The sequence below is a fragment of the Diadema setosum genome, chromosome 21 (genome assembly GCF_964275005.1).
Source record: "Diadema setosum chromosome 21, eeDiaSeto1, whole genome shotgun sequence".
In the NCBI taxonomy this organism is placed as follows: domain Eukaryota; kingdom Metazoa; phylum Echinodermata; class Echinoidea; order Diadematoida; family Diadematidae; genus Diadema; species Diadema setosum.
Genome location: NC_092705.1, coordinates 26,634,004 through 26,653,333, shown reverse-complemented (window position 1 = coordinate 26,653,333; position 19,330 = coordinate 26,634,004). Strand labels below are relative to the sequence as shown.

The 19,330-nt window shown below is 36.4% G+C and overlaps 1 long non-coding RNA gene across 1 annotated transcript; it reads right to left on the bottom strand.

The window, feature by feature from the left end:
* Positions 1 to 10,591: 10,591 nt before the first annotated feature.
* On the bottom strand, positions 10,592 to 16,475 carry LOC140244834 (uncharacterized). Its single transcript, XR_011902306.1, has 5 exons — positions 16,388 to 16,475; positions 13,575 to 13,759; positions 12,759 to 12,871; positions 11,460 to 11,587; positions 10,592 to 10,665 (listed from the first exon to the last, which is right to left on the bottom strand). It is a non-coding gene; the product is annotated as an uncharacterized lncRNA (long non-coding RNA).
* Between the last annotated feature and the right edge of the window lie 2,855 nt (positions 16,476 to 19,330).

Sequence of the window (19,330 nt, the reverse complement as noted above, 5' to 3'; positions counted from 1 at the left end):
CACACATTCGATTACCCACACGTATACACTGTAAGACGCGAGACAGTACCGAGAGGAGAGAAGACGGTAACAATACAAGTCTACGAGGAACAAAAGACAGGAAAGGAAGAGGAGAGAAGAAAGAAGAGAAGTCTGCACACAGAACACGCCAAGTGCTGCGACATCAGGACAGGTGAAGGCTCAAGCATGAATCAAAACAATTCAAATTATCTAAGATTATAGGTAGAAAGTAAATATTTTCTGAGTTTGTATTTAAATGTAACAAATTTGGGGGAATCTTTTAAACTATTATCTAAGTTATTCCAAAGTCTGGGTCCGGTATAAAGAAATGTATTTTGGGCATGTGCGGTTCTCATTAGTGGAAGATGAAATTCGTCGGATCGTCGCGTGGGATAGTTATGAACATGACTATTTCGATGAAATGAATCATGGAATATTTTAGGTAAAAAGTTACTGTTGTAATTAAACATAAACTGGCCAAGTTGAAACACATACAAATCATTTACTTTTAATATTTTATGGTCAGAAAACAAAGCATCTGTATGTTCTCGGGTATGTAAATTAAAAACAATTCTAAGCGCTTTCTTTTGCAGTAAAAGAAGTTTATCAAGTAACATCTGATATGTATTACCCCAAGCAAGAATCCCGTAGTTTAAATAAGGTAGTATCAAACTGGAATAAAGAGTTAATAATGCAGATGAAGGAAGATAATATTTTAATCTATTCATTACGCCAATGTTACGTGATATAATTGTACATATGTTATCAATATGATTCCTCCATGAAAGCTTGTTATCGACGCAAACACCAAGAAATTTAAAGGAAGAAACTTCTTCTAAGGGAGTAGTATCAAATGTTATTTTGCCTGGGAGGCTATCTAAAGAATTACTAAAAAGCATAACTTTTGTTTTTTGAATATTTAATGACAATTTATTTGCGTATATCCATTGTATAACCTTTTTCAGTTCTTCATTGACTGTTCTTATTAAAATGTTTGGGTCAGGGTGAGAAAAAAAAAGGTTAGAGTCATCCGCGAATAATATGAATGATAGTTTCTCCGAGGATCTATGAAAATCATTAATATAAATAATGAATAACAATGGGCCTAACAATGGGCCTAAATTGAACGCTTAGCGCGTATAACTAAGGGGGATTTTAGCCTGATGCTCTGGTCTTCACTGCTCAGATACCAACAACACTCATTACCTACGGCTACGTATAGAGAAACAGCCATGACGAAAATAAGTTATTCCTTTTCTTTGGCAGATAGACACAAAACCCCTTTAAACCACACTATAATTGACATGGAGGGACATGAAAAAGTTCATTACTACTACTGAACAGTGATGCCTTCTACTCATGTGGCACAAGATACCTCTATAGCAACATAAAACCTGTCTACAACTCCGTTATTGCGTCAAACAATAACATCCTGGAATTTCAAAGAGATGAGCGAGACGCCATACACCTGGCCTAGAGTTAATTCATTCAGTTGCCATTCCTGCTCCAGTTGAGTTATGCAAATTATTTTCCGACCTGTCTTGTGACAATATAACAGGAACAAACGTAGAGAAAAGGAAAGGGAAAAGGAAAGGTGGCAAGCGGGGCACTGTACCAAGGGCAATTTAAACAATACGTATGATAAATGAAGCAAATCCAACCTAGAGCCTCCGACAAAAAAAAAAAAGAGGAACTTGAGCGACTGTGTGTCGTGGGGTAGTATAATTGATAAGATAATACGATAAATGACATCGATCGGAATAAAGCTGAACTGCCAAAAGAAACACAAAGAAAGAGAGAGAAAAAAAATGATAGCGTCCTGCGGGTCTCGAACATCTCGTCCTAAGGTAGTGCATAATGACCATGCAGCGCGCTAAGTGACTATAAAGCCACACGGCTGTACCGAAGATTGGATGTGAAATTTATCTTTAATCTTTATATATATATATATATATATATATATATATATTTATCTTAAATATTTATACCATATACAACATGAAAAAGTTCATTACTACTACTAAACAGTGATGCTTTCCATTCATGTGGCACAAGATACCTCTATAACTATAACCTGTCTACAACTTTGTTATTGGGTCAAACAATAACAACCTGGAATTTCAAAGAGATGAGCGAGACGCCATACACCTGGACTAGAGTTAATCAATTCAGCTCCCATTCCTGCAAGTTATTTAAACATACATGTTCCTACCTATCCTGTTACAGTATAACAATAACTAATGAAGAGAAAAGGAAAGAGCAAACGAAAGGTGGCAAGCGGGACACTGTAACAAGGGGCAATTTACAACATTAAGTGTGACAAAATTAATGAAGCAAACCCAATCTCCAAACTCCAATACAAAACAAGGGAAATAGAGCAGCCGTGTTCACGGGTTACGTACACTTGATAAAGTAATACGATAAATGACATCGGAGTAAAGCTGAACTGCCGAAAAAAAAAAGAGAAAAAAAGAAAGAACGGATAAAAGTCCTGCGGGAGTCGAACCTCTCGCCTTCCGGTATGGCGTTATGAACAACCAGCGCGCTAACCGATTATGCCACATGGCTGTCCTGAAGACCGAGTGCGAAACTTAAATCTAAATACTATCGTGACAGTGTTGACTTGTGATGGCGCTATTCAACTTCCCACAAGTGGCAGCGTGGATTCGATCAATATACAGTTGCAAAGAAAAATTGGGAATCGTTCCGTACAGATTGCATTCTCATTTTCAGTTTTAAATTGCAAAATTGTCAACCTGATGAGGAGATTTGAAAACATAAAATGCATGATTACTAAAGCTTGTTGTCTCAGCTACAACATATTTATGTTTCAGAGGAAATGGAGTAAAATCAGATGAGGTAAAGGTGCTTAAACGTTGTCAAGTCAATGCATGGTTTAAAAAAAAAAACACCTCTCATAGACATAACACGTAAACTTGTCTGATTTTGAGTCTTTACCTTTAATCACAATTTCTAGTATGATGACGTCATCATATTTCAAAACCATCACATGGCCTTGAAAGGCAAATGTTCAAAGTGCAACATATCTGAATTTGGGGTAATATTGAGCTTAAACAACAGAGATACGAGCAAATGAATGTCAGAAACAGTACCTCAAAAAAATCAATTCCACTTTTTTGATTTAAAATGACGATATGATGACGTCATCGCGTATTCCTGGCAATACTGATACTTGGAATGTTACTTACAATTCATATACTTTTGTAATATGCAATAGAAATATAGGGTCAACGGACGATTTAAAGAGCTATGGCGAAATAAACAAAGACATGTTTTTTCACTATATTTGCAGAAAGACGCGCACGCGGAATTTCAACTTTGACGCCAGTGCATTCCTTTGTTATAGGTCGTAATCGATCGGAAATCAATGGATATTATTACTCAAAGTATCAGGAATCCAAATCAGTCAAAAAAATTGCATTTTCATGTTGCTTACGGGCTCTGCGCGCGAAATTGCGCGGACGGACGCGCACGCGAGAAAATGTTTGAAACGCTTAAAATTGTCTGAAACTTCGAGATTTCCCATTGGGAAGTCGTTTTGAGCCTTTTAAAATTTTGACGCGCGCTTACGCGCGCGTAATGATGACCTGTGTAACTAGCGTTAAAAAGTAAGATAGAGCGTGACCTGAACTTCATGTCCACCGAAAATGATACAGAAATGACATCTAGTTATGAAGTTATGATCGATCATGTGACAAGGTCCGAAAATCACAAAATGGCGCCTAGATGACGTCATAGATATGTAACTGTCATGAAAACCTTATTGTGGCTAGATTTTGTCATGAGACATGTTGACTGAAAATGTCATGTTATTTCGTAATGTCATTCTTGAGATATTGACGACACAAAATTGTCCAGAAAGAAAGAAGAATAAAAAAAACCGAGATATGAAACTCGTCACGCTGACGAGTTAGGAGATACGCTTGGGGTCATCAGGTGTCGGTCATCTGTGATCGACAAAGAAAAGAATGTGATATAGGCACCTTGAAGTTATATTGAGCGTGCATGCAAAACCGTTTCTCTAACCACTCGGCCACGGGACATCCCCGGACATGGTAAGGCAAAAAAGAAATGTATGGATATTACAGGGTGAAAAAGTCAATGCCCACTCAACAATCGTGGCCGCGTGAACATGTATTGCATTGCTAGACGGAAATGTGGCCTTGTAACGACTGATGTCGCTATGCCATTTCTGGCAACTTGGGAAAAATACGCGCCGTAGACATAAAGCCTATAATCGGCTAGTTTTGATACCTTGCCTTTAATCACAATTTTCAGTGTGATGACGTCATCAAAGTACAAAACAATGACATGGTCTTGAAAGACAATTGTTCAAAGTACAACACCTCCGTCGTCGTCATTACATACTATGATCGGTTTGACAAAGTCAGCCTACAAAATTGTGCAGCAGTCGAAGCAATGTGGTCTCCAACACAAAAAAAAAAGGGATATGGTGTGTGTCTGTGTGTGTGTATAGGTGCGTTTATACGAACGTGATTTCTACATGGACGAATATGTAATACAAAATTGAAGAAAAAAAGTAAAATAGCTAAGTGTTTTGTTTCGTGATCTTGTGGGGTTCGAACCCGCAACCTCACGTCTCTGAGACGTCGCCTTTAACCACTCGGCCATACGTCTCGGCGAGAAAAATATGAGGAACGTAAACTTATATATGTGAAAGCTGAATCGGGAATCGTTTTGTCCACATTCCATTCTCATTTTCAGCTTTAAACTGCAAAATTGTCAACCTGATGATAGGATTTCAAAAAATAAAATGCATGATTACTAAAGCTTATTGTCTCAGCTACAACATACTTAAGTTTCAGAAGAAATGAAGCAAAATCAGCTGAGATAAAGGTGCTTAAACGTTGTCAAGTCAATGCATGGTTTGAAAAAAAAATCACCTCCCATAGACATAACACGTAGTATGGTCCGATTTTGCATCTTTACCTTTAATCACAATTTAAGGTATGATGACGTCATCAAATTTCATAACCATGACATGGACTCAAAAGGCAAATGTTCAAAGTACAACATATCTGAATTTGGGATAATATTGAGCTTAAACAACAGAGATACGAGCAAATGAATGTCAGAAACAGTACCTCAAAAAATTAATTCCACTTTTTTGATTTCAGATGATGATATGATGACGTCATAATGTATTTAGGGAAATATTGATACTTGAAACGTTATTTTCAATTCATATGCTTTTGTAATATGCAATAAAAACATAGGGGGTCCGTTTCATGAAAGTCTTAAGAGAGACTTTCTCTCTCCTAAGTCACACTTAGGAGAGACTTTGCTAAAAACCGTTTCATGAAAAAGCTATGGCATAAAGCTATCACATAAACTCAGACTTAGGAGAGACTTTTTCTACAAACCATTTCATGAACGAAGCTAGCACATAAAGTCTCTCCTAACTTGGCAAAGCTATCACATAAATCTAGGAGTGGTCAGGAGCACTCCTAAGTTTATGTGATAGCTTTTTGAGAGTCATTGTATCAAACTTTTTTCTCATTTTTGGAGTAATTGACCCCAAATTTGGCATGTGTGACCACTGTCAAAGGTAGATGTGCAAGACATCTTTTTCGTTAATATCGCGTAATGCTTTGCCATGGCAACGACATATTTTCATAAAAATCATACAAATTATTGTGGATTACACTACTACACTCAGTTTTAAAGCAATGCAGTTGAAATTCAGCATAGAATCAGATCAATGTAATGTGTAGTTGTGCAAGACGCTTTTTTCCCTGTGTGGATGTGAAGAAATCTGTTGCCATGGCAACAACAGTTTTTTCTATACCAATCATACAAAGAAATATGTGGATTGATCTAACTTCGTATAGTTTTTTAGCATTTGACCTAAATTTTGGCACATGTGACCGCTACAGTATGTAGATGTGCAAAACTAATCTTTTGTTGATGTTGAACAATGCGTTGCCATGGTAACAGCATTTTTTTTCACTTAAAAGCATCTAAAATATTGTGAATTCAGATAAATTTGTCAGTCTTTGAGCAATGGCTTGAAATTTGGCACATGTGACCGGTATAGTACGTAGATGTGCAAACTTCATTTTTCGTCATTGTTGAACAATGCGTTGCCATGGTAACAACAGACTTTGAATAAAAAGCATACAAAACTATTGTGGATTCAGCCATCTCCCTCAGCTTTTGAGCATTTGGCTTGAAATTTGGCACATGTGACCACTATGATATGCAGTTGTGCAAACTTCAATCTTTCATATATAGATATGGAACATTGTGTTGCCATGGTAACAGCATTTTCAATGAATATAATACAAAAAAAATTGTGGATTCAGTTTACTCCTTCAGTATTTGAGCATTTTACTTGAAATTTGGCACATGAGACTGCTAAAGTACATTGACTGATGTGCGAATTTCTTCTTTGATCGTTGTCAATGTGTTGCCATGGTAACAGAGTATTTTGAATGAAAATCATATAAAAATACTGTGGATTCAGCTAACTTCCTCAGCTTTTGAGCATTTGACTTGATATTTGACACATGTGACAGTCATAATATGTATTTGTGCAAACCTTTCTTTCAAATTTTCTTCCATTAATATTGGATAGTGTGTTTCCATGGTAACATCATTTTTTAATGAAAATCATAGGACTTACCAGTTTATTCATCCAACTCCCTCAGTTTTTGAGCACTTGATTTGCGATACGTAATTATGACACATAATTTAATGACGAACAGATTTTTTTAATAAACAAAACATGACTTTATTCAATGTTGAACAATGCGTTCCCATGGTAACAACTTTTTATAAAAAATAAAACCGTATAAAGTTAGTGCTGGTTGAACGAACTCCCTCAGTTGGAGGTGGGGGTAAAAATCACAATGAGTGATAGTTCAAGTTTCTGCAGGTATTCATGGTTTCATACTTGGATTTGATTTTACTCATCAATTGCCACAATTGAAACACATTTCATTTAAAGATGCATAATGATAAGCGCCGATAATGATTCAATTATTTAATTCATTCACCACTATCAATTTCATACTCATTAACCCTATTAAGCCCAAGCTATTTTGACCCTTCCCAGGCCCAAGGGGGGGGGGGCACATTGTGCCCCCCTATATAACTTTGTTATTGTTTGATGTCTCATCGTCATATCTAGCACATGGGTAGAGCAACTCATACTCTACATGACCGCATACTTGAGTTGTTTCAAGGTCACCCATAGAGGGCGCTATTTATCAAAATATAAAGAAATACATAGGAAATATGCTAAAAACATGATTTTTTTTTGTATAATTTCTTTATCCCCAGTATATGTCTTATCATAGACCAATATTTTTCATATTTGCCACAAATGATGTGCAAGTCAAAGCTGATTATTTGTTATGGTTGAAATTTCTCAAGGTCACCACATGGGGGCGCTATTCATAACAAAATAAAGAAATACATTATGAGACCTATGATGTATTGTTTGGGATAGGTACATGCATAGTAATCATATTTCATATTCCCATAATATTGGAATTTTAAGTTTGCAGATTGATAATGTGATAAACAAATGATATTAGAGGTATAACTTGGGTGAAGGAATCAAAATGACACAAAATAGAACGTCAATCTTTGGAAAATACTGTTATTTTCAAGCATCTCTATTATATCTATTGTTTTATGCCGTTGGCACAGAAAAACAAAGGAAATAATAGGAAAAACATTTCAAGGCCATAATTACTTCACATTCTGCTTCTCCAGCAAATTTCAGCCAAGAAACGCCCATTTCATACATTATAATATTGTAAATTTGAATTGGAATAGAAAAATACGCAAAAATCTGACTGAGATGGTTGTCAGTTTATGGTTGCCATGGCAACCAGCAATATCAAATATAGCTAAATTATATATCAAAACGTTCGGAATAAGATTTTAGGAAAAGTCACCAAATTTGGTTAAAATTGGATAAAGGGCGAAGGAGTGGCGAATGAAAATCTGGTAGGGGGGGGCCACAATGTGCCCCCCCCCCCCCTTGGGCTTTATAGGGTTAATATTAGTTCTACACAATTTAACTACATGTCATGTGACAGATTATGTAACTGCAGAAACTATTGAAACAGTTGTTGCTGTCAAATTTTCATATTCTGGTTGCCTGATTCATTGGAAAATCTGATCTTGAAAACGTATTTCATTATTCAATATCGTCAAAATCACAGCACAATTATCATAACCACAATGATGATACTGGTAAGAGTCTTTGTGAAATTATTATCACTCACAGTATTTTCTGGTATTACACTCTACTTCATTTCTACATAATAAGTTATTCTTAATTATATCTTTCTGATCAAATTATAATTGCCCGCATAGATATAATTTTCTAACTTGGTTACATAAAGTTTGCCGTCACACGCCTGGAAACAATAACAAAAATAATGCACTGCAACGTTCACTGATGTATTTATGTTTGGATCACTTATACCTCAACACATCTTTCATAATCATTTGAAATATTTTCATGGTTTATTAATCAAATTGTGAAAGCAGCTGAACTTCAAGCAATTCTATCATTGCAAATATTTGGTAAGCATACAATGATATGTGTTGCAATCCACTGTTTTTGCACTCTGAGGTTCCCTACATCAGAATACTAATTATGATAATAGTACTAATAATAATGACCTTGTCTGCTACACAATAGCTTTTATTCATCAAAGCAATCAGAAATCAGACTGTTATGTGCTGACAGAGATTTGCATTTGTCCATTTTAAAATGGTTTCTTCCACTTTACTATAAATCTTCTTTTCGGTTTTTTTTTATCTTTTTTTTAATTTATTTATTTATTTTTTTTAGTGTGCTTCGATTCGCCCGTTTGCTTTTCACCGACTTTTTTGCATGCTTAGCTGTTCTGTTTTGTTTTGCAATGCATTTGTTTCTCTTTTCTTCTAAGGGGGATTTGTCTCATTTCTGGTTTTGGTTAATGCCTGGCAAAACACTTATGCCATCACCAATGGACTCATCTATGACAAAACTCTGAGTGAATTTCAGCAGTCAAACTGCAATAGTCTGATTGTAGCTTCATATCTAACACTGCAATTGTGACTCTGCATCACAAAACCCCCAAAAAGTCACAAAAAGTCACCAAACATGGATTTCTGGTTAAAGGGATGGTGTAGTTTTGGTTGAGACCTGGTTTCAGATTTTTTTTTTGTGTGTGTGATATAATGAGAAACCTCTTCTGAAATATGAAAGGGCACATAATTCCAAGAAGAATTCAATGTTTACTTGATGAAATTGGTTTTGAAATGGCTGAAATATGCAAAATAAAGCGATTCCTAATAAAAGGTGGAACCAACCTTTCATTAGAATCGCTTTTACTTTGTTTTACTTTGTTTTCGGATGTCTCAGCCATTTAAAAATCGATTTTCATCAAATGAACTTTGAATTCCTCTGAGAATGGTATGCTCTGTAGCACTTCATTAGTGGTTTCTTAGTATCTTCCAAAAAGTTAAAAGCTCAATCCTCTTTCTGAAAGAGCAGACTCTAAGATTTAAAATGATGTACAACTCAATTCAGATGGACTCTCCTAACCTATTTGTATATTAGAAAAGCACAACCTCTGCAAAATCATAATCCTTTCCATGTTAGTTCCGACTTCCAGTTGTTTTGCTGGTTGTGAAACATTGATGTGTATACTACGTAAAAGATTACAGCCGAAATAATTAATGAAATCATCGTGATGTTCATATTATTTCACACTGTATTTTACAAATGAATAATTTCATTCTTTCAGAATGGTAAGTTATAATGAGGAAGAGATAGTCGTAAAAAGGATCACGAATTCAACCATGTCGTGTACCTTTCAAGGACACATGTACAAAATGCGAAGAGATTTTGGGGAGAAAAATACAAAATGCATTTTCAACCCCTGCTGGTGCAAACATCATGGAATACAGCCTAAATAATTAATAATGTAATCATCGCGATCCCGCTGGGCGCACACAGCGTAAAATAAGTTTAATAATGCATGTTACTCTGCTTGCACCCATGTTCAGAAAAAAAGTAACACATGTTTTTAATACAATGTGATTTTGTTTATTAAAATTTTATACTGTGTTTCACAAACGATATTTTCATTCTTTCAGAATGGTTCAATACACGAGGAAGAGATACGTGTAGAAAGGATTACGAATTCAACCCTGCCGTGCACTTTTCGAGAAGGCATGCACAACACACGCGAAGAGATTTTTCAGAAGAAAAACAAAGAACGCGTTTTCAACCCCCTCTTTTTTTTTTTATTCTTTTGGTATCAACTCACAAATGATTCCTTTTTATCCTTTCTCAATAATAATGATCCATTTACTTGTGTAATAACAACACAAAGACTGCTCATAAGTTTGATTGCTTGGTATATGTGACTCCATGCTTATGTTTTCTTTGTTTTTAGTGCGTACGGTTATAACGAGGAACCGGTTATAACGAGGCAATATTGGCGGTCCCACGGACCTCGTTATAACGGGGTTTCACTGTATATACATTGATTTTGAAAGATTAAATTCATATATATATATATATATATATATATATACAGCCGTAAAAACTATCATATGTTGCATTCAACCTGTCTGCATCACCCTCGGCAAGCTCCATGCCTTGAGAATCTATATGAAAGAAAAAAGAAATACAAATATGGAAAAACAAATATTGGTTACATACTGAAATTTTATGACACGCCATTCATCCCCTCTGCCTGACATTATACAGAGTGTTAAATATGTGGGCTTACAGTTGAATGAATACACACACGACTGGCACACATATCATTACACAGAACTACTTTTCAGCAATTTCTTATACAGTATATTAGAAACAGTTTAACAGCATCTACGAAAAAAAAAAACGAAGAAAATCGTCTGGGATGTCATACACAAGAATTAGTGTAGCAGATTCTTCCTGATAACAAAAAAGGTGTGACACAGACTCAAAATGAGAATGTGATTGTGACTTTAAACACTCGTCTGACAGAACGTTATACATTCATGACTTTTTAAAAAGGATTGTAACTTATGTCAGGCAAGCTGGGGGTTCCAAAATAAACAGAAAGATGATTCAATGGGTTATGCAATAAATCAGCTGCATTGCTATGTCAGTGCGTTAATCAACTAATGTAAGCCGTACTGAATTCCCAATTGTGGCTGATATAGACATAAACATTAAATCAACTCCCAACTGGGGTGTATAAATGCACTAATTTCTTCATTTCTCGTATGGAACAGTTCACATATAGAGGTGACATTGTTTGTCCACCAAGTCTACAATAATTGCTAAAATAAGAAAGACCGAATTACCTGTAACTGATATGTCATCAACAGAGGTTACCCTTTTTCAACTGTTATTCAAGTTGTTTATTTTGTAAAATCTTTATACTTTCAAGTTTAATTTGAGAAAAGCATACCTGTGTTCTGTCGTAGATAAGATGCTGCTATACAGTTTGTAGTCCAATTGTAGTCTGACTCTGACCTGGGTGAAGTTCAGCTGCAGTTGTCTGTCCCAAGGCTTGGTGAGGTTCAGCTCTCTTCAGGCCTTTGGGTGTGCAAATTTAAGAACAGTTAAATGCCATACAAACAGAAACATCGGATGCACAAATGGGATAGTTGGAAAATATTTGAGATGAGTGTACATCTTTATTAAAACAAGCAATAATAACAAAAAGTTCATTAATGATTATAAATTTTGTAAGATATATTATGTGAACAACAAGTTGTAATTGCCAGTTTTCAAAGTTTGAATCACTATGTAATGAGCCCCTGTTAGCAAATTGTAAGAGTATGAGGTAATTTTAGTAATGAATGAGAGGGTAAATTAATAACAAGCATTCACTTTATTCAGTTGGTAGCAGAATTATTCACCCCCCTTGCATTATGGACACTATAGCAAAATAAATAACATTACAATTACTAAATCATATACAAGTGGTGAACAGATAGTTTATGACAAATGCCTACCTGATCAATAGTCTTTGATTTGCATATAGTTAGAAACTTTGATCATTCATGCATGAAGAGATAAGGTCCAGTGAGCACATTATGGTCATTTCAGACCTTTCTGTGATCACTGAAGCATGACGTGTTATGGTCTGATGATAACGATTAATTTCTTTTGTTTTTATGGAATTTTAAATAGTATCTTGCCATTCTATGCACAACTCTTAGCATTTCATTGGGTTATATTCATTTTGACATGACTTAAACTTTGAATTATTAATATCACGGCTAAACCTCTGTACAAACTCTATGGTGGCAACTTCCACTAGAAATGAGTTCATTTAGATAATTTTGTACAACGAAAAATGCCAATTGAAATATTAAGAATCCTACATCAAATTCCATCATATTGTGTCACCTATCAAAACATTGAGTGAACAAACAATATTCAACGAAGCATTTCAGTGATCACTGAAAGGACTGAAAATGATCATAAATGTGCTCATTGGACCATATCTCTTTATACATGAATGATCAAAGTTTGTAACTATATGCAAATCAAAGGCTACTGATCTGTTATTTACTTGTAGCAAACTATCTGATCACCACTTGTATGATTTAGAAATGATCTCAGTTATAATGTAATTCATTATGCCAGAGTGTCCAACATGCAAGAGAGGGGCTGAATAATTTTGCTGCCAACTGTAGATGATCAAGATAACATGATTTCTCAACTTGCTTCAATAGCTAAAAATAATCATTTAACACACCAAATGAAGATGGTGGAATATCCATGACGCTGTCACTTGACTTTTCCATTTGCATCTTGCCCCCAGTCCTTAACTCTGAAGTGGATGAAGTTCACATGTTGTCTGGTCCTTGGCTGTTTGGAGTTTATTCAATATACAAGAACAGTTAATATCTTACAAACAAAACAATAGTGCAGGACATGGGACATTAGAAAGTATGTTAGAGATGGTTGCTTTGCCTTTGCTTTAACAAGCTATAGCAATCAAATTGAAAAGCCCTACCATTGATTTTGAAAGAATGAATTCACTAGTATCTACTGATCCATAAGCTATAAATAGGACTTTTCACAGTTTAAAATGATTAGCTATGTCGAATATTCTTGTTTCAAACATTGTAAGAGCATAAGGTGGTTTTGATACTAGAAAAGGGAGAGGGTAAATAAACAATCATAGTAGGGCCTACATTATTAAGATAACGTGACTGCTAAAGTTTGTTTCAGGAGCTTGATACATGTAGACATGCAGGTACCCCCCCCTTCCATGAATTATCTCTTTTCAATTGGATCAGTATGTAATATTCTACAGATAGTGAAATAAAAAATGCAAAAAACAGTTGTTTCTAGAAGGGTCACTATTCACTGGATAACAATGTTTGTTTTCAATTACCAAGATGGACATTACAGCAAACATTGTTTTCAATATTTCCTGTCTAACACTATTCAACTAAAAATCCAGAGACAATTTGATGTCCAAATGTAAATAATGTTGCAATTGTAGTATTTGAAAATATACAGATATGATGTCTGCTAAAATAGTATTATAAGCTAAAATACTTGCATTCTGTTGAAGGTGACCATGCTGGTAGATACATCGTAAGTCTCGACGAAGTTCAGTAGCAGTCTAGCTGTGGAGAAGATGGAAGTTCAGCAGTTTGGTTCTGTGTTCAGTGAAGTTCAGCAACTGACTCTGGGCTTTATTAGATGAAGAAGTCTGATTGTAGCAGTCTGACTGATGTTCCATATCTAACATTATAATTAAAAATGTGAATACAAAATAGAAAATGTGTTTTCAAACTGTTGTTTGATTATACAAGATTTTACACACAATATCTAGAATCTGCATGAAATTTGAAATCAGTTCACATGTTTTTGCAGTTTAAATATATAAAGGATCTTACATTATTTTTTTTGGGGGGGGGATGATTAAAAGACATAATACTAGTATTTGAGTTGTCTCAATTCAACATGTGTAAGCCTATAGTTTAGGGTATTATGACTTCTTGAGGTTCTAGATCTTGTCGCTAGGCATCCATGTTGCAAGGTCTACATCTACCTAAGATCTGGTAGGACCAGCTGTACTGTGGCTTCACATTCGGGTTGATCACAGTTACAGCCTGAGATGCAGCCACAGTCTGACTCTGATCATCAACTGTTGTCATGTCATCATCATCAGTTAAATTGCTAAAAGAAGTTGTGTAAGCGGTATTAGCATCGGAGTATGGACCTATAGAATCTACTAACTGCCTAGATAGATAGCACTATTAAGAAGACCTATTAACTTCCTTACTGATGAGTGATAGGCCTACTTATGTTGATGATAATATGTTTAAGAATATCAAGGCAAAGGGTCTAGTCTGGTTATACTTTTGGTATACACTGGTTAAGTAGTATCTAGGTCAGTAGGTGCTACTCAGGATCACTATACCACTGGATTGTAGATCTATAGACATCTGGTAGTATAGCAGTAGAATTCTAGAGGTTCCATGCCAATGAATTTAGGTAAACATCATTCTCTATCTTATTGTGACACATGCATTGCGATTACAGTGCTGTATGCACTTAGCATTGTTGAAGATAGCTTTCAAGTCTGAACCAAGATCTGAACCATGGTTTCCAATTCATATTCTGTGTAGACCTGGATCTACGTACTACTACTAGGCCCTACTATTACTACCGTACTTGATCTAGTTAGTCTAACCACTGTCGGACTCTCCAGATAGTACTACCGGCCCTAACCCCAGGGCACTCCCTGTTAGTTGTACCAGTACAAAGTGCTTCGCGTTCGGGCTGGTCGCAGTTATAACCCCTAACCCCTAGTATTTTACAAGTTTTTGTTGTAGACCTATATTAGTAACGTTAGATAGTAACATTAGGACTTGTAAACGTAACAATGACACAGGTAACGTACAGCTGGTTCTCTGTAGTGTAAATGCTAACGCTATAAGTTCACGTTAGGGCCTAAACTAAAAAACATTAGGCTTAGGCTAGGCCCATAATTCTGTTGGACAAAATAACCTGAGATTTTCTAGACTGAAAAAAAAAAACCCAGATCTTTCCTGTCGATTTGACACAAAACAGAAAATTTGTATCACTTCTGAATACTATCCACACAGCTAGTGACAGTGTAATTATTCAATGTTAGACACGTCTTCAAAAATATAATATTAATAATAAAATGCAGACCAATTCTTTACTTATGAAATTTCCGGTTTCTTCTTCGATCCCTTCACTATTCACGCCTTAAGTTACCTGCAATTCACCCATACATGAACAAATCGGGCAATTGCTCTCATGAAATATCTGCACGCTAAAAATCAACCCACAAACATTTCACTATTACTTGTAGAAGTTGTAGTAGCCCTAGCCCGACCAGACACTGTTACGCTATGCGAAAACAGCGTCTGACACGCACGGCATGCAGCCTCGAAGTGAGGAACCTCAACACAACTACAAAACTTAGGAACATGGAACATGTATACTTTTCTCCTTTAAACAGAATACTTTACTCACGTTAAATGCTACAGAAGAATAGTTCGCCACACTGGGTCCATGGAGACCACTTGCGATAAGTCCGTGGAACAAATAAATGACACTTTCTGGCGCAATTCCTGACCGCCGGGCTTCGTCGTTGCAGGATTCAAAATGGCGCCTTGACTTATGCGCATGCGTGACCGGATGTGCTCCAGTAAGAGCGAGTGCGTGTGCGTTGAAAGTGTCGAACAAACCTTGGCGTCTGCGACACAATAACCCAGTACAGTTTATAGCTGTATACCTTATACTAGTAACCGTGCGTACGCTGCTTGAAAGGGCATTCACATCACGTGACCACCCGATATCTGAGCTTGGCCTGGCGTGAAAGATTGTGTACGGTGTGGACATGCTGGATATGATGATCAATTTCGGTAAGTTTCATTACGTACATTTGAATATATATAGCATCAGATGTAGAGTAAATATTGAAGAGTATACTCGATGAGTTTGAGGTGACAAAAATGATCGTAAGTATAAAAAGTCAAAGCTATCGTGTACGATTACGTCGCCTCTCCTAGTGATTGGTGGTCGCGCGCGTACAGCCCTGTCGCGACGTACCATGTACAGCGACTGGGCTGTGTATAGTTATAGTAGCCCTAGACCCTACCATGCTAACATTAACAAACTACCTAACTCAGCTGGCCATTTGGTCATTCAAACAAACGGCGATGTGCCTACGTGGGACTATTGTGATAACGCTACTACCGTTAAGATTAGATCTACATCTAGCTAGCCCTTGGAGAATTGTAGAAGATTCGAACAAAAATATATCCAAATAATATCACATTATGAATCCACATGCATTACTTTTTAATTGCAGACAGCTTTAAATATACTCACTAATAGAAATATGTACTGGTAGCGGTGTAGAATGCAACTTAGCCTTCAGGATCTTGCCTCCGTCGTAGATCTGTTACCTCTGCGCTGTATACACTGTGTGTATACGTGCTATGTCTAGGTAGCGAGTGCTCACCGCATGTAACACAATAGGGAGAATACGTTAATGATATGCTAATGATATGTTAATTAGCATTACCCTCGAACATGATGATTGAAAAAAATTAAAGTCTCTCATAGCTTAGGAGAGACTTCGTGAAATGGTTTTTACTTCTCTGTGAAAGTCTCTCCTAGCTTAAGAGCGGCTTGGCCATTTTAAGATTTATGTGATAGCTTTTATGTGATAGCTTCATGAAACGGATCCAGGGTCACCTAACGTTTTAAAGAGCTATGGCGAAATAAACAAAGACATGTTTTTCGCTATATTTCCACATAGACGCGCACACGAAATTTCAACTTTGACGCCAGCGCATTCCTTTGTTATAGGTCGAAATTGATCGGAAATCAATGGATACTGTTACCTAATGTATCAGGAATCCAAATCTGTCAAAAAATTTGCATTTTCATGTTGCTTACGCGCACTGTGCGCGGAAATGCGCGGACGGACGCGAACGCGCGGAACGCTTAAAATTGTCTGAAACTTCGAGATTTCCCATTGGGAAGTCGTTTTGAGCCTTTTAAAAGTTTGACGCGCGCTAATGCGCGCGTAATGATGTCCTAGGTAATTAGCATTAAAAAGTAAGATAGAGCGTGACCTGAACTTTATGTTCAATGAAAATGATACAGAAATGACCTTTAGTTATGAAGTTATGATCGATCATGTAACATGGTCCGAAAATCACAAAATGGCGCCTAGATGACGTCATAGATATGTTACTGTCATGAAAACCTTATTGTGGCTAGATGTTGTCATGAGACATGTTGACTGAAAATGTCATGTTATTCCGTCATGTCAATGTTGAGATATTCACGACACAAAATGTGCCAGAAAGAAAGAAGAACGAGACATGAAAACTCGTCACATTGAGGACGAGTTAGGTGATACGCTTGTGGTCATCAGATGACGGTCATCTGTGATCGACAAAGAAAAGAATGTGATATAGGCACCTTGAACTTATATTGAGCGTGCATGCGAAACCGTTTCTGTAACCACTCGGCCACGGGTCATCCACGGAAATGGTAAGACAAAAAAAAAAAAAACAATGTATAGATATAACAGGGGGAAAGTCAATGCCCACTCAACTAACGTGGCCTGGTGAACATCTATTGCATTGCTAGACGGAGAAGCGGCCCTGTAACGACTGAGGTCACTATGCCATTTCTGGCAACTTGGGAAAAATACGTCCCGCAGACATAAAACCTATAATCGGCTGGTTTTGATACCTTGCCTTTAATCACAATTTTCAGTGTAATGACGTCATCAAATTACAAAACAATGACATCGTCTTGAAAGACAATTGTTCAAAGTACAACACCTCAGTCGTCGTCATTACATACTATGATCGGTTTGACAAAGTCAACCTGCAAAATGTTGCTGCAGTCGAAGCAATGTGGTCTCCAACACACAAAAAAGAGGGATATGGCGTGTGTGTGTGTCTGTGTGTGTGTATAGGTGCGTTTATATACGAACGTGATTTCTACATGGACGAAATATGAAATACAAAATTGAAGAAAAAAAGTAAAATAAAAAAAAAATGTTTCGTGATCTTGTGGGGTTCGAACCCGCAATCTCACGTCTCTGAGACGGCGCCTTTAACCACTCGGCCATACGTCTCGACGAGAAAATATGGGGAACGTAAACTTATGTATGTGAAAGATACATGGGGAATCGTTTTGTCCACATTCCATTTTCATTTTAAGTTTTAAACTGCAAAATTGTCAATCTGATGAGGAGATTTCAAAGAATAAAATGCATGATTACTGCAGCTTATTGTCTCAGCTACAACATATTAAAGTTTCAGAGGAAATGAAGCAAAATCAGCTGAGATAAAGGTGCTTAAACGTTGTTAAGTCAATTGATGCTTTTAAAAAAAATCACCTCCCATAGACAATACACGTAAACTTGTCCGATTTTGCGTCTTTACCTTTAATCACAATTTAAGGTATGATGACGTCATCAAATATCAAAAGCATGACATGGACTTAAAAGGCAAATGTTCAAAGTACAACATATCTGAATTTGGGATAATATTGAGCTTAAACAACAGAGATACGAGCAAATGAATGTCAGAAACAGTACCTTAAAAAAATTAATTCCACTTTTTTGATTTCAGATGACGATATGATGACGTCATATTTTAATTATGGAAATAATGATACTTGAAACGTTATTTTCAATTCATATGCTTTTGTAATATGCAATAAAAACATAGGGTCACCTGACGTTTTAAAGAGCTATGGCGAAATAAACAAAGACATGTTTTTTCACTATATTTGCACATAGATGCGCACTCGAAATTTCAACTTTGACGCCAGTGCATTGCTTTGTTATTTGTCAAAATCTATCAGAAATCAATGGATATTGTTACTCAAAGTATCAGGAATCCAGATCAGTCAAAAAATGTGCATTTTCATGTTACTGACGCGCTGTGCGCGCGAAAATGCGCGGACGGACGCGCACGCGCAAAATTGTTTGAAACGCTTAAAATTGTCTGAAACTTCGAGATTTCCCATTGGAAAGTTGTTTTGAGCCTTTTAAATGTTTGACGCGCGCTTACGCGTCCTAGATGACGTCCTAGGTAATTAGCATCTGAGAAAGAAAGATAGAGCGTGACCTGAACTTTATGTCCACAAAAACTGATACAGAAAGGACCTTTAGTTATGAAGTTATGATCGATCATGTAACATGGTCCGAAAATCACAAAATGGCGCCTAGATGACGTCATAGATACGTTACTGTCATGAAAACCTTATTGTGGCTAGATATTGTCATGAGACATGTTGACT